The sequence below is a fragment of the Lissotriton helveticus genome, chromosome 8, assembly GCF_964261635.1.
Source record: "Lissotriton helveticus chromosome 8, aLisHel1.1, whole genome shotgun sequence".
Classification (NCBI taxonomy): domain Eukaryota; kingdom Metazoa; phylum Chordata; class Amphibia; order Caudata; family Salamandridae; genus Lissotriton; species Lissotriton helveticus.
In genome coordinates, this window is record NC_136069.1 from 232,892,568 (window position 1) to 232,909,749 (window position 17,182).

Sequence of the window (17,182 nt, forward strand, 5' to 3'; positions counted from 1 at the left end):
TTTTCTTGAACCATCCTGCATCGGGCTCCCTTGTGAAGACATTGCAGCAGCAGCCTCTGTCTGTTCTGGTGTAGCGCAAACCTGTTCAGCCATTAATTCAGGCAGCCCCTCGCGTTGTGGAGAAGCAGTAATATAAGGGGACTCGTCTTCAGATATCTATGGGGTGCTATTAAGATCAGGGGAACTGAAATTGTTTCCCTTATCTTTATCCTTATTGGCCCAAAGAGCTGCTTTTTTCACCCAGCCCTAGCCTGTTTTGGCTTTGAGGCGGGCCGCAGCCGCAGTGTCTATTTTACTAGATTTTTTGGAGATAGCTGCATCTTTCTGGGGTTTACCCATTATTGCCCCTTCCCCTTTTTTTTGCCTTCTCGCTTCTTGCCTTATTTAAATAGTTTTTTTTTTGCTTATTACTTTCCCCTTAGGTTGCTGATATTTACAAGTCCTGGGAAAGTCCTGGTAGACCCCACTTTTCTTTCTTTTATCTTCTCTGAAAATAGCCAAAAGATGCCTCCTTAGCGCTTCACAATCAGGCTCACGTTTATCCTTCCTTCCTGCACCCTTTTCAGTTATCCTGGCGGTCGCTGGAAGGCACACCCCCTCCTCACCTCAAAATGCGCTGACCTCGCTGTACTTCTTGCCTGCCAAAAAAGAAGCTCCTTCTCCTCCCAATCGTGGGAAGCCGATCCCCAGCAAAACTCTCCAGCCATAGACCCTCCCAGGGCGAAGCTCCGACGGCTTCAATCTTCAGAACCGGCCTCGCCTAACTCGCGATGGTCGGCAAAACGGGGTTCTCTAAAATAGAATCCTGAAAGGACGCACACTCTAGACAAGACGTGCCGCCTGCCGCGTCCTCAGCTGACTCTCCTCTCCGCTCCTCCTTGCTGCTCCCCCCACAAGCTGCCGAAGGTTGCAGCCGAAGGATAAATCGGCGTCACTACCACACGGCCGAGAGGGAGCCTTGGCGCTCCCGCGTTTCTTCTGCTGCCGTACCTCGCCAGAAATCCGCTTCAACAACTCCATTGCTGTTGCACCGTACTCCAGGTCCATGCCGCCATTATGGGGGCGGGGTCACGGCTCACCTACGGCTACACGGAGGCGTGGTACTCCGTAGCCGTCATCCCCCCCACTCTTACCAGTCTTGAAACCAGATTGCTCAACTATTTCTTGAGCATTTATGGGAGTCCTTCTAAAACTGCGGGTCATTGTATTTCACTATAGTTATTGGGTGACAGAACAGGAAAGATTCTTAGACTGAATTATGTTGCACATGTATATGTGAATGTCACACAAGGTACTAGAGTTCTGGTTTGCACACATGAATTGCCAAGATTAGGAACAGAATATTAACATTATTGGTTGCCCTGCAGTTCAACAGAAGTCAAGCACAAACTATACCTCATTTACCACAAGAAAGCCCATATTGATGCAGCTTGAGGGAGGTATTCAGGTCATAGGGAGAAGTGCTAGAATATATATTTGAATTACTCCTTTTGTGTGTGTTTAGTTTTCAGGAATCAGTGGGACCGTCCAGGTCAGTGTTGGGTGGCTAATACATACTTTTTCATGAGCCTCAAAACTCTGACTAACGGTTATGTGTTGGCAACTAGTATGATGTAATAAGTAATGCCTCACACTTATGCCAAAATTGTGTACAAATACCTGGAAGAATACTTATACAATATACCAATTACCAAGAGCTTTGAAAAAGATCAGCCTGAAAGACGAAACACGTGTTGGCTGGTTTATCCAGGATCAATTGACTGTTGGAATATAGTTGTTTCCTCCTGTATCAATTGACTTTGTAATAGCATATAACAAAAACAAGTCTATTTGTTACAGAAAATGCACTCTCATTGCATGGAACCTTTATAAAGAACCATAAATAGGCAACACTGGACTTTTGGTACAGCTAACATAGAACATATTACTAAAGACCCAATGGAGTGGAACGAAGTTATACTTCAGGAACACAAATTATGACTTTATTTGCCTTCAGTTATTATTACTGTGTCACATTAATGCCGTTTTTTTCTGTACTTATATATTACCGCATGAAAAATACAATGTTCTAATTCTAACGAGAATATCAATTTTTCAATGTACTTATAATTACTTGGTGAGTGCTCCATATTGATCGTGAGAGATGCTTGGTGGAAGCCAGTAAAGTACAAAATGTAGTGGTAAACTCAGATCTGGAGTAGACAGTTCAAACAATTTCCATGTTGACGTTAAGCTCTTCCACTGTATCAATCCATGGAATAAATATATTATCAATGAAATATATGCTGAGTAGCAATCCAATTGTCAAACGACTGCAATTGTGTATGTCATTGTGTTCATGTTTGACCATAAACAGGTTGGTGTAGCAGAGTGCTGCCAGGGATCCCACAGAAGTGCAGTGAAGCTGTAATTAATAGCCATCACAGCATTCACACTAGTTGTGGTACATGTGATACACAAATTTTCAGTAATTTGAGTAGGAATATGAGGTTAACGCAGGAGAAGAATTAAGCAACAAGATCCATTCAATAGCATCCATTAATCCACAATCCTCTGTACAATAGCTGCACATTCAAAATCCTTCACCCAATCCCAAACACTGTTTGCCTTTCTCGTGGGAAAAATAAACTCCTGATCAGTATTAATACGGGCAAATGTTTCTAGCTTTTGCCTCCTTATTTTGTGGAAAAACATGGTGCATAAAAAAAAATCCCCGAATACTGAAGGTGTGTTAATTTTCATTGTTAGTATCCATTGCATATAACGTATGACTCATACATTAAAACAAGGATCACTTTTTAGAAGTCTCACTTCCGAAGGCTGACGAAGGAGAATAAACATAAAAGAGAATTAAGATCTTGAGTTACATGGAAAAAAGTAGCGTTCTTAGAATGAGGTTTCAGTACTGTCAACGGAAACCACCCATTTTAAGATGGCACTAAGTTGTTCTTACAAATGACCTCATATTAAATACAGCCAGTGACAGAGGACTACAGGGGCATGTACAATCAGTGACATAAAAGAAAGAACATAATTGTACACACAAGAGACAGAAAAACAGGCAATCTGAACTCTGGAATGAAATAGTAGTCAGAACAAGTATTGCCACAGCTCATCAAGAAAAGTATGTAAAGATTAGATAAAGGCAGGTGTTTTTTTTTAAAGAAAATATTATTTAGATTTTTGTATGTGGCTTTTTCCAAATTAAAAATGTAATTAAATGCACCACCTGGCACATACTACTGAGCTTGTATATATTTAATTATATACTTTGTGTAAACATTAGCTTATAATGTACAACATTTGATTTTAGACTGGGTGCGTCTTTCCAAGATGCTTTTTGCATCACCAAATATTCCCTGGAAATGGTGAAAGAATGCAACTCAAACACTGTAATGGAAACACTTCCTTAAGATTGGAATGACACACGGTATAGCAGCATGAGAGAAGAGATTCTTTCCTTCTCTAGACTGATCCGAGACGTGGTTGATAAAGTCTCAAAGCAGTGTGGCTGAAGAGGGCTGACCCAAACAAGCCACTACATGAAGGAAGCGGATTCAAAGCCCATGCTGCGTATATTGGGGGGATTGGGGGGGTGGGGGAGGAGGGGGGCAGGACTTGCCAACTACTCTGCTGCGAGGCCAGGACTATACAAGTGTGCTTTAAGTCACAATTCTACTTTTTTCATTAACAGCTCTCCTTTCCAAAGTTTTCATAGTCAGACGTTACATTTCAATGTATTCAAGAGAAATGTTCCATGCAAAACATCGTTATAAAGCAATATGCAAACTCGCTTAACCTAGTTATCATCGGGAAATTAGGTGCATGACACAAATTAATTCTGTAAAGGTGATTATTTTTCAACTGTGCCAAAATTAAAGCATCAGCTGTCTGGCTAAAGAGCAAAGCTCATTCCTGAAGCATGGCGCTTGCAAACCTCTCTCTCGTAATCAGTTGCAAAGTCTATAAATTGTATATAACACATCCAGGTCTTACATTCTTATTGTTGCCAAAAAAGGGTATGGGATATGCATAGTACAAGTATCACTCAAAACTGCAAACCCAAAAAATAAGATAATATTTTTGTTCTGCTTTTGTGTTGGCTCCCTTTTTGATTTATCAAGTGAGAAAAGAAGTGGTAAATAAAAATACTGAGCATTTGGCCATCATGTACATTGATTACATATATTTCTTCGAATTTAAATCATTAATAGTGTTGGGGGGGAATGACCCCGGCATAGCAAACAGGCATGTATCCCGTCCATGAGTGACAGGACTGCATTTAAAGCTGCCACCTCGAATATCTGATGGCCCAGTTGACACGATCATCTAGTGTGTGCTTTGAGGTCTAGCCTGTCCATGGTGATTCCAAGGCACTGAACCTGTTCTGTGACTCATGGGGGCACACCAAGTGTGCGTGCCTTCAACACTGAAATATGACTATTGCTCATGTCCTGCATTGCTCACATGAAGCAGTGGTGGCAGTAAAAAAATGTGTGAGGTTTTACAATTCTGACCAGGCTTTTTCCTCGTTCAGAGGTGTGGTGCCTACTGGGCCGAATTATGTAAGAATCCGCTTATATGTAGCACTCAGACCCTTGGGCTGTAAGCCCATGTGTGCGTATATGTGAGGTGAGGATAGTAGTGAGCCTCCGAGTTGTGGTGTGAGTCTGATTGCTGTACCAGTGGCATCCGTTTTTGATAGAGGATTGATAAAGTTTCCCCAGACATTGGAAATATATTGCCTACCTTCCAGAAACTGAAGGGAGGAGCCCCAGGGACTGAAGCTTGGGAGAATGGAGACAGAGTTACCCTTACAAATTCTATGAGGACTTGAAGTAGGGAACAGGTGATTAGTCCTTCCTGAGCACTGCCATTTGGTTGATGGCTGGGTAGTGGAGGTGAGCCAGCAGTAATTAAGAATGAAGACGTTTCTAGGCAGGGCCTCCCCTTGTGTCTTTCAATGAGTCTTACTTCAGGAAGGCGGATAACAGCCAGGTGCAGAGTCTTTACACATCTGTGTCGCTATGTTTAGGAAACTCCTGGTTAGAGCCAGCACAGTAGGAGGGATCCAGGACACCAGAGTAACAAAATACCAACCACTGCAGTTATGGCTCAGTAGCTCCATCTTCCCTGTGCCCCTGTCTCGTTGAATAGAATCTGACAAATACACTGCTGTTCGTACACATCGATTGTCAATGTAAAACGGAAATACATTGGTATTTTCATACGACTGTCTACTCATAACTGAAATACAGTGCAGCTTCTTTAAGAGTTGCACTTTCTCACAAAAGTGCATCAAAATTACGTAAAAATTTATTTTTATCAGAATGAGAACCAACAAGTATTTTAATTTTTAATTTTGTAATGCAGTTCTTATTACATACCTTCCAGAAAACATTGATTTTGTATTACTTATTCCAGAACACTGCCCTAAATACATTATAGTCCCATCTTAAATTCTACATTTAATATGTTGGGAATACCCCTTAATACTAAAGTTATAAATTGACAATACTTTGCAAACCTTTTATGTTTTCCTTTATTTCAAATCATACTTCAATGAGGGGTGTGGAATTCCTATAGGCCGATGCCCAGGACATATTGTTTGGGGTCAGTGACAACAAGTTTCAATGTGTATTTTGTCTTTGGGACAAGTAGGCCCACCTCCTGCAGCACAAGCCCTTTGGCTGCCAGTTTACCGTACCACATTCTGGATCAGGAAAAGGCATTGTCTGCAGTCAAGATAATTTTTGTGCTTATAAGTTAATGCTGTTCAAACTTGCATTTATGGTTCATTAATGTAAAGTCTTTAATATTAGGGTGAGCATTCTAAGGAAATATTGTAAGCTTGGACTGCACTTCTGACAGTGGCTCCAGTACAAACATGTATGAACACGCTTTTAAAGTTTAGCAGTGTGAGGCTATGTATAATGCTCTCAGAAAGTTCTCTGATTAGATGCAAAGGGTTCGATATTCATATCTTTAAATTTGCAGGTAAACACTTCAATTGATTTCTTAACGACTGTAAAAACGCTTAAAGTAATTTATGTCTAAATGTTTTACTTCATCCTGTATTCCCTAAAAGCGTTTGCTTTCCATTAGATGTTGTGTTTCTGTAATTTTGGTTTAATGTAAAGTATCAGTTTTGTATAGTGCATAGTGAGCTTGTAGTCACCTCCAGGTATTTGGGTTTGTTCAGGGAGAGGATGGGGTGAATATATGATGTTACAATGCATGCAATTACAACGCATGCTTTTACAACGCAGTCTTTACGTCGCAACTACCATTACATTGCATGATTTTACAACGCATGCCATTACAATGCATTTTTAAAAACTACCATTATAACGCATTCCATTACAACGCATACCATTACAACGCATAATACTTTTAGAGCAACAGTAGGTTAAGTGTTGGATAGTGTTGGGGTAAAAATTACTATTCCCACTCCAGTGAGTACAACAGTAGGGTAAGTGTTGGATAGTGTAGGGGTAAAAATTACTAAGTGTTGGATAGTGTAGGGGTAAAAATTACTATTCCCACTCCAGTGAGTGCAACAGTAGGGAAAGTGTTGAATAGTGTAGGAGTAACAATTACTATTCCCATGTACCCCAAAACCCATACCCAGCCTAATACTAAAAAAATCTCCATTACTTACCTTATAATGCGTTGTAGTAGCATGCGTTGTAATTGGCATGCGTTGTAATGGCATGCGTTGTAGTGGCATGCGTTGTAGGGACATGCGTTGTAGGGACATGCGTTGTAGGGACATGCGTTGCAGTGACATGCGTTGCAGTGACATGCTTTGTAATGGCATGTGATGTAAAGGCAGTTGCATTGTAACAGTTGCTTTGTAAAGGTAGGTCGTTGTAATGACTGTGTTGTAATGGATGTTTCCAGATAGGGTGCCCTGACAGCGTCCTATTGGGAGCTCTGGAGTTGATGCTTTGGCAATGCGAGATTCTCACCGTGCATTTCACTAGGTAACAAAGGTGTTCAAGCTACATGTTCGTCTAATTCTTGGTCCTTCTAGAGTGCACACAGCTATGGTTAAATATATGGCAATTGTGATCAACATTTTATATGAAAAGAAACCGTGAGAAGGATATACACCTGTGGACATACTGACAGTGCCAAATGCTGTGTTTACAAGTGAGGGGAGAGTGTGAGTATGGGAGAGTTAAAAGACAGCTATCAAGTGGAAGATGCTGACGAGTGAGGTAATGCAGATGGAAGATTTCTGAAATATGTGATGAGAAATAAAGACCCAAGTTACAGAGAGAGTGTGAATGAAAGTGATGTGCAGGGGAGAACACGAGACACTAAGCCACTCAGAAGACCACTAACCATTACACAGACTTAGTAATGGTTAATTCAGTCTCATATTTTCAGAATCGAAAAATGTTCAATTCTGATTATTCACAATGAAATCGTTTTTTATCGGATACTACTAACAAGCATTATGGAGAACTTACGAAAGAATATATTGGATCAGGAGGGCGGCCCCAAACTTCAAAAGGGGGTGGCTGGGGCACAACCCAGTATGGTCATGAAACTTTTGTAAGGCAATCATCATATCCAGACAAACGCTGCGTAAAGCGTGGCGTGTAAACCGGTGTAATTCTTTTAAAAAAACAGCTGCGGCACTAAAACTGTCAAAAAGGTCACATAATAAAAGTTTTGGGGAGATTCAGAAGGAAAGAAAGGATAAGGATGGGTCACAATCTTTCAGCTATTAAAGGATTCAAACCTTGTGCGACTTTGGGCCCACATTAATAAATAAAATAACTGAAATATGGGCGGGAAAATTGAGTTTCAGACACAGCTTGGGTGCGCCATATCGCTGAGCTGTATGTGGAACAGACTGATAATTTAATAGAGGTTGGAGGGCCCTCCACTCCAAATGTATCTTTTAAAGAAAAGTTGGTGCTAGCTGAACCAAGCCTACAACATCAGGAGGTTTTGGAGGTAGGATTGAGCCAGCCCGATGAAGAGATCCAGGTAGCTGAGCGTAATCTAACAGATAGGGGAAAGGTGGCAAAAGTATTAATAAAGCTGAAAGCTAATGGATCCCCAGACCCGGATGTGCTGCCAGCTGGCCTTTTTAAGGAGGCGCATGAAGGTTGGGCAGTAGTGTTGTCAGCTCTTTATAACCACTGTTTTCTAAGCGCTGACCTACCAGACGGCTGGGGAGGATCAATTTTAGGCCCTATATTTAAGAGCGGAGATCGGACCGCAGCCGCAAACTATAGATTGGTTGCCTTACTGGAATTTGAAGCAAAAGTCTATGCCCGAATTTTACTAGAACATTTGGAATCCTGGGTGGCAGAGGAGGGAATATTGCCATTTTTTCAAACAGGGTTCTGGGCTGGAGCTTCTAAGATAGACAATATTCAAGCTCTCTCTGTCCTTAGGCATAAAGCCATTCAGAAGAACAGACCACCTCTCCTGTGCTGTTTATAGATTACAGTGCAGCTTTTGACAGAGTAGATAGGGCCATTCTATGGAGGAAGCTTGCGGGGTGGGTTATACTATCGAACTTGTTAGGAGCCATCATATCACTATATACAGAGACATGGGTTGGAGTGAAAACTAGTGCAACAACAGTAACAGAGAAAGTAAAAACTAAGCGAGGGCTAAAACAGGGTTGTTTTCTGGCACCCCTGTTGTTTAAACTGTACACAACAGATTTAGGGAAAGCACTGGACGGCTGTAGCTTTGTCCCCCCTAATCTAAGCTCAGTTCTATTACAAATAATTCAACACGCCGATGATATTGTGGTCATGGATCACACCAAGTCAGGTTTGCAAAGGGCTTTAAACACTTTGGGTAGATATAACAAGGAGAACCATTTATTGGTAAATCAGTCCAAAACTAAAGTCCTGATATTCGGAAGTTACCGTAGGAAGAAGTTGGCAACCTGGCAGTTGGGAGGTCAGATCATTACCACAGCAAGGCACTATAAATATCTGGGCGTGTGGTTTAGTGAAACTGGTTCTGCAGTAACCCTAGTTAAAGATCTTGATTACAAAGCGGCAGCTATTCCTTATGGAATTGGCCAACTAAATCATTTATTAAGTGGCGCTTCTGCTTTCCCCATTTTAAGAGTTATAAAGGCAACCTTACTCCCAGCTTTGCAGTATGGGCATCGTGCCTATCTTATCGCGATGGATGACGCATTAGAGCTATGTCACACTAGAGCATATAAAAAAATATTCCATCAACGGCAACGCATCCGACGCTCCAGCTTAAGACTTGAGCTAGGGTTAATAACTCAATCAATTGATTGTAAGTCTTACTTGTTAAAATATTTTATCAGCTGTAGGGAGGCCCCCCAAGCATTCTTTAAAAAATTATTTGAATTCGATTTATGAAAAACTGGGCAACACATGGTCTAGTCAACTTAAAGAGGTGATTCTGTTATTCAAGATCGCGGAGTCCGCTCTGGGGGGCGGTGCCATCCCTTACCGGGCATGGTAGACAGCTATTAATAAGCAAATGAAAGAGTGTTCCTGGGAACAAGATTTACGGTCCGTCGAGAGTCACAGATGGGCTCAGCCCCTAAAGGATTCCTATCATGTTGGGAAGCCACAAAAATAATTCTCGATCTCATTAACGCAAATACTTTGGACAAAATCCTATACATGACAGATGTACACTGCGGCAAGCCCCAGGGTCTGACGCTGTGTGTCTTGCCTGGAGCCCATGGTCCACGGTCCAGCAAATTGAGGCTTCCTCCTAACTCAGACATCCCTCAAAATGGCGCCGGCGCCCGGGAAGCCCGTTGATATCTGCTGTGGTGGCCGCTGTTTTCCCCTGACTGACGATGCGGGCCTCCCTTGCTGGGTGATTACGGCGGGTGAGCAGCGTATAGAAATTGGGAATTCCTGGAGAGCAAGAGGCGGATTGACTTCGCGGCTGTTGGCGCCCGCGTGAAACCTCGTGGCCACTGCCTGCAGGAGACTCCTAATCAAAGCGTGGGGGCCTGGGGGCTGAGATGTGTAGTGGAGGCGACCCGATAATGATCTGCCTAATCTCAAAATGGTGCCCAGGCGAGACTTGCCTGACCTTAACATGGCGCCCGCTGCTCAGAAAAGCAGCAACAGGCAGAAATGAAAGCTTACTGCCCCGCTGGATGTCTTCCTTTAGAGTGCTCAGAGAGGCTGGCTAACGGCGAGCGGGAGCCTAGATATCTTCACCAGTAACGGCTTTGGCCCACTCCAACTAGGGTCCTTCTCCCTGTCAGCAAAGGGCTATCTCCATCAAAGGAGAATTAATGATCCCCGGCAGCGCCTGACTCCAACATGGCGCCCTTGCTGTTGTAGCTACAGGAGGGATAGTGGTGGCCACTCCAACTGATGATCTACTTTCTTCACCACCAGGGAAGCTCCTGACTGCTCATAAACCCAATCCTGGGAACTGGCTTGACTCCAACAAGGGGCTTGATCATCACCCTGCGCCTGACCCCAAAATGGCTGCCACTGATCCGATCTAGTTCAAGGGGAAGTCTCATGGCTGAGGCTGTGGACCACTCACATGGATCTTGACTCTTGATTTTCGGTCACCTCCTGATCATCTTTCTAATTACAGCGGAGCCCGAACCACAAGGCCGAATCCCGGTGGAGCTGCACCGACAGCTATAGGGGAGACTGGCTCTGGCGCACCGCTTTGGCAGTAACCTACCCAGCCGGACCTCGGACATATGTCTCGCCTTTTCTCCGCTGCTGTCTGCTTCCAATTGGTCTCCCAGCTCCCCTGTTCTTCCTGAATTGATACTCGTCCGGCGGAGCCAGAACCGCATGGCCGATTCCCGGTGGAGCTGCACCGACAGCTATAGGGGAGATTGGCCCTGGCACACCGCTTTGGCCGTCACCTACCCAGCCGGACTTCGGACATATTTCTCGCCCTTTTCTCCGCTGCTATCTCCTTCCTATGGACTGCCAGCTCCCCCTGTTCTTTTTGAATCCTGACACTCAACTTGCCAATAACTGTATTGAATTTGTAATTTTTCTGTAATTAATGTGAAATTTCTGTACCTGGTAACACGCTGTTTCTTTATGTAAAGCGCTCTGATACCTCCAGGTCTAGCTAGCGCTATATAAAACTCTAAAAATAAAATAAATGAGAGTGCTTGTGTTACCAATAAGAGATTTCAAACCACGTTGGGCTGAAAGTAGGGATGATTTAAAGTGTAGGCTATGCAACAATTATCGGGAATCATGGTTTCATCTGTTATTTTGTTGCCCGGCCCTAAATCAACAAAGGAGACTACAGCTATAACCGATTTTTTTAGGCAGAGAGCGTTCACTCTTGTGCACAGGCATCAGCCTTTTGCTTCAGCGGTAGCTCACTCAGAGGGCTGGGGAGAAGTGCAAAATTTGTGAACATTTTAAATAACTGTTAAACACCCGGGAGATACCTTTTTCTCCTAAATAATGTCTGCAGTTAACTTATCCGTTTTGCAGGAGTGTATGTAAGAGACGATCTGGGGGACAGTGGACACCTAGGACGATGGGGCCCAGTGGTGAGGTTTAATCCTTCTTAGACGGAACTCTTGGGATTTATGGCTCCTGGTAGCTCTAAGTTAGGCAAGATCAGAAAGCAATAAGCATTGTGTCCTTTCAAATTGAATTGCCCCACCTGTCCTCAAGTAAAGGACTAAGGCATTATTTTAATTTGGCTCCTGTTATTATAAATTAGTTCTGTGTATATACTCCTGACTTTTTAGGAATATTCAATATTGTATATGTATTTTAGTGATAATGAGATGATGTACTACTTATTGATGGAGTTGACCCATTCGGACTGGGTTAGAACGAGGCATTTGGTATCTTAATAAGGGTGCTGTGATTATTTGAAGAATGGACTATCGTTGATTATATTGTTAACGAATCTTTTAAGATTAAGTGTTTCATGTTGTCTGTGTCTAATGAATATGTCTATTTGTTATGATTTTAATTAATTATACAATAAATGTTACTACTACTAACAAGCATTAGCAAACCCATTAGGTCTGCCTTGTTCATTGTCGTATATGTTTGGATACCGTAGCAGAAAACTCAAGAGAAAGGTACTCAAATACTGACTGGTCAAGCGGAACGCTATGCGAAAGAAAAGGATTTATGTTAACGTTTTAACCAGCGCCCTTAATCGCATAGGTCGGATATCTTGCATATGAAGCAGGTGATGAATGGCAGAGGATGGCGAGAACAGGGTACAATCATGAAGCCTCAAGATTAACATAAAGTTTTTAAAAAAACGTACATTTCCCCAATAACCGGGCCAGGGCTCCGCCGCTGCCAGCGGGTCGGGCAAAGTCCTTGCGAAGTTATGACGTTCAGCTTCAGAGTGCCTAGTGTGCGCAGACTGTGTTATTAAGGTGGTTAGGTACACATGAGCGTGTTTCACCCGGCTTTGCATGAGTAAACAGTCTACAAAACACTAACGTACAATGACCACTGGCGCTCTAGGGGATGGTAAGCACTTAGCAGATCGCACAAACTTCAGCCATCACAGCAGTCTGCGTTAAGCGGCGAGCGTTCAGAACGCCTCACGCATAAACGTGACAGTTGGTACCTAGCACGTTGCGCATCCTCCCCCTGGCTGACGTCACAGCGCCCCAAACGCTGGTCTCACCAAACTACCTACAAGGTCGCACTCCAGCCTCTCCCGCCCCCAAACAGTTACCCTACGGCATTGCCTGTCACAGCGTCCACTTACCCGGCACACTACGGGCGCAGCTCCGCTCACTCGCTTCACCGGAAGTTGCTTTCACCCCACGGAGCCTGGCTTCTCTCACAGGGCACAGAGGCGGCGGGACGTCTGTGTCAGGCTGCTCAGAGCAGCCGAGATAGCGCGAGAGGAGCAGCAGGCGGGGCTCGGCTGGCGGATGGCTGTCTGTCTGTGTCGCTTCCACCGGCTGTCTGCCTGTGTCGCTTCCACCGGGTGTTTCTTACCTGCTGCTTCGGTTGGGCGGAAGTGCAGGGTTCCAGAACAATCCTCCTGTTTTCCACTCTTCAAAGAATTTCGAAATCCAAGTTTTAATAGCGATTTCGGGGAACTTTTTGGAAAAGCTGTTGGGAGCTTGAAAACCATGTATTCGACTCTGAAAGGCGATTTAATTCTCTCAGCTGTTGGCAGCAGCGGCAAGGCCAATAATGTTTTGGTACCGCTGTCGATTGTGGGAGCCGCGACCCTGCCTTTTAGGGAGAAACATACACCAAGTTATTTTATTGAAGGGATAACATAACCGTGAAAAGCAAGAAAGATTAAAGGAACCGCGAGTGAATCATACTTATAAAACCTATTAAGCTGCCAAAGGAGGGCGAATTAACATTTTGGCTGGTGATCTGTGGAGTTAAGGAGGTGAATAATGCCCTGGTTAATTCCGGCAGGCGCGCAACGCCCATAGCTTTAATAGGACTTAACCCGCCCCACCCCCCCCCCCCCCCGCCACCTTATCCCCCCATGTGTCTCTGACCAGGCTTCTGCATTCTCTTCTGTGGATGGGTTGTTCAGTGTCTCGAGTATTATCTCCGCCACAACCGAGTTTTTTCATAGGTCCTTAAGTCCATTTACATTCCTTTGTAAACTGGTTAACTAAGCTTAGATTGTTTTCATTGATTCCATTACCTTCTGGATCCCCACTCCTGTCTGTTCCATACATTTATATTTTACTTTTACTGCCACAGTTGGAGAATGCATTTCATGAAAAGTTATATCGCAAGTAGGAATGCCACCTTTCCAAAAGAAAAATACTGTCATTTTGTTGTTTAACGCCTTAACCGCGGCTTTTTTTCCGCCACGGTGCAGGCGTTCTATTAGGTGGGCGGGGCTCCGTTGGCAGCACTAGCGAGGTAGTGGCTGACGGGAGCACGCAAGGGGTTAAAGAGGCTGCAAAGGCCCTGCTTTTAAACTAAATAGGGTTGTAAATAAATTCTGTCTTTGTTTCCTTTAATTGTTAGTCATAGATCATTAGTGCAGCTCTAGAACACATTAAAAACTGCTCTCTATTGATATTTGCTGTTTTAAGAATGCACAGATAAGTGCTAAAAAAATACCAACTTTAGTGTTAATTTTGTACTGGTTGGGACAGCAAAATACTTAGCTGGTAACCCTAATCACAAGACTGAAAGTTAGTTGCAGGAGCAGCACATTATTTATTTCTGCCACTCTATCCCTGACTGATGGCATAATAGTATGTTATTGACAGCTGCCATAGGGTTTCAGATATGTTAAACTATTGCTGTTACTCCAAGTGTCTGAGAATACATTCTGCATTCAGACAACCCACTCCTCATTCTCACCTTTTGCTTTAACGCTCGCTCTACACTCACTGTGATCATATTGCTCACCATGCACTCATGCCATTCACATGAACGCCCCACTCACCCTGCACGTACATGACACTCCACTAACCTGACACTTTGTGATAGCTTGCTCACCATGCACTCACGCTGTTACCCTGCACTCACACCGTTCATCCTCCTCTTACACTGTGCTCACCTCTCACCCTGCACTCAAAGCGACCACACTGCGCTCATGCCACTTGTCATGAACCCGTACTGTTCTCCCTCCAATTACCCTGCGGTTACATGAGTACTCCGCTCATCCTGTACTCTGTGACCTCACTGCCCTCAGACCATGCACTTGCGCTGATCACTGCATACACATGAGCTCACTACTCAATCGGCACTTATGTGGCACTTCACTCACCTGTCACTTTCATTGCTCACTCTGCAATCTCAGTCACACAAGCACATCGCTAACCATGTACTAATTCGTCCTGCTCTGCACTTTCACCTTCACCCAAACTCATATGGTTACATCACTCACCCTGCAGTCACTCCTCTCACTGTCGCTTCGCTCACTGTGCACTCGCATAGGCACTCCTGTCACTCACACAGCTCACCCGTCACTCACAGGGTACAGCACTCACCCTGTTCTCACACCACGCAAACAAGCGCATCACTCACCCTGTAGTCATACCACTCACTCTTCACTACCTCATCTCACTCTGCGCTCACACAAACAAACCTCTCTGATCCTGCAGTCATACAGGCAGTCTATTTGCCCTGCTTACATAAAGGGGCAATAGTCATAAGGAACTCATATAGACATACCATCACCCAGAACTAACTTCTCTCACCAGTCACACTCACTGATCACCCTTCACTCTTGCCGCTCACCCTGCACCATACACAAGCACACCATCCCCTCTCACAATGCATTCATGCAGCTCACCCGACACTTGCATCAGAACACTTTTCAACCTACACTCTGTATTCACTATTCACCATCATCCAACACTTACAGGAGCACACCTCTTACTAAGCACATATTAAAATTACACAACTGTAATGAATATACACATAACTCTACAAAGGCACCCACAGAATATCTGCTCTTTCTGTAGTACTAGATGCCTACTTAATTCCATCTGTAACAATTGGGCAGTGCAAGAGGGGAGAGTGGACTGAGAATGTGGGATGGCACATGGAGGGAGAATAGGGTTGAGGCTTTGGGGTATGATGCTGGATTGAGGACCATGTGACACTTTCAGCCAGTCCTACCCTACCTTTCCATTCACCACAATACTTCATTCCGGGACGTCAGTTTTTTTTGCATTGTAAGTTAGGTCTGGAAATCTCAAAATGTTACAGGATAAAATTCACGGTTACCGAAGAAGTCAAGCATTTCTTAAGATCAGTTGGATGCTGTGATATTTCCTGTTAGAAAGTGGTTTTGTTTATTTCCAATACTGTAACTTCTTGATCCATATGTGAGATCTTTAGTCTGCACTAGTGAGCAGAATTTGCAGGGCTTAGAGGGGACAGTTTAAGAGTTGAATGTACACTGTCTCTGCAGAAAGGACAGGAGCAGATATTTCGTAAAATAATAAAAAGCGCTCTAATCGTAAAATGGATATAATTACTTACAGTCAAAAAGTAGCTAAGCCTGAAGCTCTCTCAACCTGTAATTTTTCCCAATTTATAGTCGCATGTGAGCCATGTGGTCTGGACTATCCCAAAAACTGTGAATCTGGCTCCCATGGCTTTGGGGAGCTGCACGTGTGCGTTTGGCTGCAGTTGGTAGAGCAAATTGAAACAGTGTATTGATGCTGCAGAAAGGATCAGCACGTGGCAGCTGCAGCTATAGGCATGTCCCGTCGAAGTACTGGGTTGAAAGGACAGAACCAATTGTTTATTCTTCATAGCACAAACGTATATGGAGAAGAAAAAAATTGCATGAATGCCTTTGCATGTCCTCATATGTGACAACTTGCAAAGGCATATAATCAGGTGTTATGTGGTACTGGCACCGCAAGCCCGCAGCCTACGGGGCAAAATTGCTCCTGATGTTCCTTCTGCTCCATTTGCGAGAGATAATAAAATCACCCGCCCAAGGTCTCTCTGGAGGCAAGTGTCTTAATCATTGGACCAATTCTTGCCTAAACGATATGTGACTTTGTTCAGCAGCCACGTGTCAATGCATAGTCTTATGATGGCTCCCAGTTGCTTTGGGGCAATCATGATAGGCGAGACCCATGGGGTGAGCCCAGTCACTTTCTCGATTACTCCTTGCTGTTCGAGTTGGTCTAACTCCTTCTCCACTTGTAGGCGCAGGTGGAATGGCACTCTACTGTGCCCGAGTGCCACAGGTCTCACTATCTCATCATGTGAAGCTTTACCTTAAGGTTTTTCAGGTGACCCAGCCCAGCGAATAGCTATGTGAATTCTTGTAGTATGTTTGTGTCATGCGAGTTGTGCACCTGCATGCAAAGAACACTAACCCCAAGTCTTCCGCTTTGCGGCACCCAAAAAGAGTGCCTGTGCTGCTCCTGGTCACATGGAACCTGGCCTGTGTCATCTTCCCTTCGATCTTCACAGTCACATCATTAACTCCTCTCAGCTGTAATGGTTCGGTGCCTCCATACGTGTATATTCAGGCTTTGGTTGGTGTTATTTTGGGCTGTTCGTTATTATCGTCGGGGTGCAATGAGGACTCTGGTCTATGAGGTCCCTGCATCATCCTCTCCAAGAGATAGTTGGCGCTGTGTTGGACACCCACGCCCGCTGTATCCTGCTCCTGTGCTTTGCCCACATCTCCGGCAAAATGATTCATCCTGCCATATCTCGAGCAATTTTTCCCCTTTGCTGAGCACACTGTCATCTGGTGC

The 17,182-nt window shown here is 44.1% G+C and overlaps 1 protein-coding gene across 2 annotated transcripts in view; it reads right to left on the reverse strand.

Moving 5' to 3' along the window:
• MTMR2 (myotubularin related protein 2) overlaps nt 1-17,182 on the reverse strand; it is a 530,987-nt gene that overhangs the window by 369,557 nt on the left and 144,248 nt on the right. Inside the window, exon 1 of one of the 2 annotated variants that reach the window (XM_078656988.1) lies at nt 12,724-12,983. The exons of the other annotated variant lie outside the window; for it this stretch is intronic. The gene's annotated coding sequence lies outside the window, so the exon portion shown is untranslated. Of the gene's footprint in view, nt 1-12,723; nt 12,984-17,182 lie in introns of those variants that run through there. 2 annotated transcript variants of the gene reach the window in all.